Source organism: Mytilus trossulus, chromosome 6 (genome assembly GCF_036588685.1).
Source record: "Mytilus trossulus isolate FHL-02 chromosome 6, PNRI_Mtr1.1.1.hap1, whole genome shotgun sequence".
NCBI lineage: Eukaryota > Metazoa > Mollusca > Bivalvia > Mytilida > Mytilidae > Mytilus > Mytilus trossulus.
The window spans coordinates 71,694,089-71,699,256 of record NC_086378.1 but is presented as its reverse complement, the minus strand read 5'-3'; the positions used below and the strand labels follow the sequence as shown (position 1 = coordinate 71,699,256).

At 30.8% G+C, this 5,168-nt stretch overlaps 1 long non-coding RNA gene across 1 annotated transcript; it reads right to left on the bottom strand.

Annotated features, from left to right (window-relative positions):
* Nucleotides 1–289: 289 nt before the first annotated feature.
* Nucleotides 290–3,799, bottom strand: LOC134723726 (uncharacterized). The gene is made up of 3 exons (XR_010108168.1): nt 3,705–3,799; nt 1,471–1,526; nt 290–792 (listed from the first exon to the last, which is right to left on the bottom strand). It is a non-coding gene; the product is annotated as an uncharacterized LOC134723726 (long non-coding RNA).
* Between the last annotated feature and the right edge of the window lie 1,369 nt (nt 3,800–5,168).

Genomic DNA, 5,168 nt, shown 5'->3' with positions numbered 1-5,168 from the left:
TCCGTAAAATTTACAAAGGGATTATTTCAACTTCACCATTTGGAACTCTTGGTTAAATAGCTTCCGTGTGAGCAGCAATACTCTGTCAAGAAAATCACGATATGAATGCAAGCGCGTGAATATCATATAAATTGGTAGAAATATACCCCGTATGAAGGTAATTTTGGGTTTTTGTCGTGTTTTTTCCCCCAATATTTATAACTACATGTATTTATTGATCTCTCTCTCAAGTTTGATTGAGGTCTACAATTTGAATATAAACACAAAAGAAAGAAAATATAACATCAAACAAGATATTAAAACATTTTTTTAGCAAGCCGTTCTCCATAAATATTATAGATTAACAAAAGATAGATTTAAAAAACAAGTATCAAGTGTTGAATAGTTCAGTTTTTCTTGAAATGTTTGGTCACATTGAAAAAAAGCAGTTTGCCAAAACAAAACGCATGGATTATATTTCTTCAACACACTAACGGCGTGTGACAATGAAGTTGTTACGCAAATCTTAAATGCACTTGAACTCCACTTCTAGGTACTTATATGTTCCGCGGCAAGGGTCTCCATATTGACGGTTGGTTGGTTTCAATAAACAAAATCTTTTGCCATTGCATTGCGCTTTGACCTTACTGTTTGACCTTGATGAACTGCAATGAGTTGTTTTGACTTTTCCAGGGCATACAGATGAATCAGTGGACCGCCCATATATTGCTGATCGTACCGATATTGTCAACGGATATGGACATTTGATGTATGCAGACTTGTTCTCACATACCATGAAGGCACACCCATTTACTGAAATATACAAAGGTATGTCATTTTCAAACATCATTAAAGATTGCAGATTCAGTGTTTAGAATGGATGATGAAAATTAAGTTGAAAGTAAAATATTTATATCAATAGACATATAGATATAGAAGGATGTGGTGTAAGTGCCAAGGAGACAACTCTCAATACAAATAACAATTTATAAAAGTAAACCATTAAAGGTCAAATTTTGTATTTTTGTGTTTATGATCGATTAATTATTTTATACAACTTAAATGGAGATGGGAGATTTTGTTTTATTAGTCAAATAGACAGGAACGCAACCGAACAACATATTTTCTTGTCTTATTTTGATTGTAGTTAGTATTTTCGTATTTTTTTCATTCTTTGAATTATAAATTTGTTTTTTAACATCTTAATTTCCCCCTCTTGTTAAATTCTAATTTATTTTGACTAAAAAATCAAACCCGACGTTTTATTTTTATGTTTCTGTAATTCAGATTTTATTGAATTTTCAAATATTTGCCTCGAGCACCACCGAAGATTCATCTTTTGTCGAAAAGCGTATCTTGTGCAGTAAAGTTAATAGCGTCAATGTTATAAGATATTGTTTCATAATTAAGTAAAGCTGTAAAAACGACCAGAAGCATTCAAAAATACACTAAAAAACAACACAGTAAGAAAAAGATATTAAAAAAACTTACCGTGTGTAACAAAAACTGCCAAAACAAAGAAACCTGCGAAAAACGTCAACTGCATCCTTAAAAACATTGAAATAAAACAATTTAAAGTTGTATTAGAAAGAACATACATACAACCTGAATTCTAAATAGTTCTTATATTATATGATGTGCGTATGACTTGTTTGTGATTTTTTTTTTCATTTTCACTTCCCATACATTCAAAAAGAGCTTTTAGTCGATACTCAATATCAATGACATTGAACGTTTCTCTCCCCTCCTTTTTCTTTAAAAGGTTTATTTGCTAAAAATAAAAATAACGAACTTTTTGGGATGAGAATTATAAAATTTAATACATTTCTTCTAAGGTGAAAGGTTTATAAATCAAGCCGCAGACACATACAATTTGCCCAGAAGTCCTGTTGAACTGTAATTATTCAGTTTTGCGGTGAAAATTTCAGATCAATAATCTATGGAAAAAAAATGCTTGTCATGCTATATTGCCGTAAAATATCTAACAAAAAATATATAATTTTCTATATATGGAAAATCTTTAAAAAAAAATCGGTCGATTATCATATCTTTCATAAGTTGACTTGTAACTTCACACTTCCGAAATGATACGTAACGGTTGTTCAATTTTATTCTTTAAAAAAAAGAAATTTGAAAAGAAGAAAGATATTCGGTATACTTAGAAGGCGATACAATGTTTTTCCAATGAATAAATTATTTTGTTTGTATTTGTTTTTTGTAAGTAAGAATATGTTTTTTTTTATTCAGTTAAACTTTAATTTCACGAACTGTCTTATGTCACGTAATAAAAGATGGTTTTCGGAATATATTTTGAAATCTAATCTAAACCAAAGTAAAATGATCAAAACAAACCTAGTTAGTTTTGTTTGTAAATATTATTTTGTGTTTAATCCAACTCATGACATTTCCAAAGCATTGCTTTCATTTGTTATGTATGAAGTATGCCATCCAAATCACCAATAAAGCGATGCCTTACAAAAAAGAAAATGTGGTATGATTGCCAATGAGACCACTCTCAAAAAAGAGACCAAAATGACACAAACATTAACAACTATAGGTCACCGTACGGCCTTTAACAATTAGCAGAGCCCATACCGCATAGTCAGCTATAAAAGGCTCTATATGACAATGTAAGGGGAAATTACGGCCTTATTTATATATATAAAAAAAAATGAACGAACAACAAATATGTAACACATAAAAAAAACCGACAACCACTGAATTACAGGCTCCTGACTTGGGACATACATACAAAATGTGGCAGGGTTAAACATCACAACCTCTTCCCTAACCTGGGACATTGGTATAACAGTACAACATAAGAACGAACTATAAAAAATATGATTCAGTTGTTTTCCAGTGTATACATTGTTGACTACTTTAAGCGATTATACATTTATTTTTTAATTCTGTTACCATTTTTTACTTTAATTTCAAAATACTTTTACTTTAACGGGGCACTAGCTACGAGATATATAAGAAAATCTAAAGTTTGATTTTTTTCTGTTCAATCAATAATGAAAGTGAAATAGTGAGATAACAATTCGCTTTTTGCAGCCAAAAAGGTTCAATTTTGTCAAATTACCGGCTAAGAAACATTGATAATTAGTAATTCACTTGGAAGTGAATGAGTCGACCTCTTCAAATTCGTATTCATGTGAACTTCAATTTAACCCCTAGCCAGAGATTGACAACGCATGATTTATACGTGTACCGGTTATTTAATGGCAACAATGAAAGTGGAACTACGGCAAATCATTTGATTACTAATTCGATGCACATAAAATCATTCTTATACGGTTAAAACAATGAGAAACATCTATTTTTAATCTATTAAATAAAATCAAACAGACCTATAAATATCCAATTGCATGTGTTGGTTTAATCTATTCATATCTTTTTTATGTTTACATCGCTTATATGGTCATGTGAGGTCGAATCGATAGTTAATTGGATGTCGTAAGGACTAAAATACACACGTAACGAACCTATATATTATCTACCCCATGCTCTGTAAACTGTTTATTTTAGACTCTAGATAGTATGATAAATGTTTTATTAAATAAAATATGAGAATTTGAGTCAAATTGGTAACCATGAATTTGATAGCTAGTGCCCCTTTAACTATCTCTCGTGTCAAAAATATATTGATATATTTTTTTTAAATTTATTTTAAAGTACACAATGAATTAAGTTATTTAATTAATTTTTTCCTATACTCTTACCTTAAATCGACCTCAAAAGCTTCAGTTAAATGATGAAAACCAACAGAGATCTGCTGATTTTATAAAATGAACACTACCAATGAAATGCAAGCAAGCATGGGCGTTTGTCTTTATCATTTTCAAAACATATAAAGGATTTCCTAACACTCCCGGTTTGAGTATAGTCGGAAACAATTTTATGTTCGTTGTTCCTCCTAGGACTTGTTTTTTTGTCATTCTTCCTGACCATGCATGTCCTTGACAGATAAACAGTCTTCCTCTATTTCCGTCAGTGTATTGATTTGAACTTATTTTTGGTGCAAATTATATCAAAATTGTAGAAAAGTCTATCGACTCTTGCTCAAAATATGGACAATTTTTTGTTATGGACCTCTGTAATTCAGTTTGACAGCTTAAGACATAGACATTTTTAACCTTTTTCAAACTGGACCAAATAACCACTAGATCTTTGCCTACAAAATCATGCCGCGAAATTTTACATGTAATTTAATTTCCTACTTTATGCATATAAGATATACAGAAATAAATTTTTAAGGTGTATTAACACAATTTGTTAAAGACTGTTTACACTAGGGACTCTATTTGAAGACAACGAAAATCAAAAGACGATAATGGTCCCCGGACCTTAAATTTTGCATGTTTATATGTGATGTCAATTTTATTCAAGAGAGTTTAATTTTGCAAACTTGTTCCTTTTGAAATTAGTATTTTTGTGTGTTTGACGAATAAAAACTGGAAGAGGGGCAAAAGATACAAGAGTGACAATCAAACTCATAGATTATGGCTAAATTTAGTGCTGTGATTCAAAGAATAATTATCAAGATTTAACATTTATATTCCAATTGATATTATTAACTTGTTACGTACATATTAATGTTTGCACCTTGCTAATTGAATAGGATGTAAATACAGTTATGTCTTTAAGTTCATAATGTGCTGATTAATATATAAATATATTTAATAAATAAATGATTTGGAAAATACATTGAAGGTATAAAAAGTCATGAGAATTCCGAATGCAATAAGGTTATATCCGGGCACTCTGGTTCTAAACCTTGGTTCTTTCTGGGTTTTCTGGTTCTGAACCTTGGTGTTTTTGTTCGAAACCATGGTAACTGGTTCAACATCCGGGTTGTTTGGTTAAGGCAACCCAACTTCTTGGTTCCATCTGGGTTTTATTCTAGATCATTCTAATGTTCCCATTGAACATAACAGAAAATAACCGCAAGTCTCCGAATAAAAAGGTAAAGTAGGTCAAAGACGCTAAAATTATTTTATAATATTTTCCTTTTTTTTTCTTTTATACTCATCCCTTATTTACGTACATATGTCTAGACAGTGGCGGATCCAGAAATTTTCCTAAGGGGGGGGGGGGGCCGTTGTAATATTATAAAATAATTTTAGCGTCTTTGACCTACTTTACCTTTTTATTCGGAGACTTGCGGTTATTTTCTGTTATGTTCA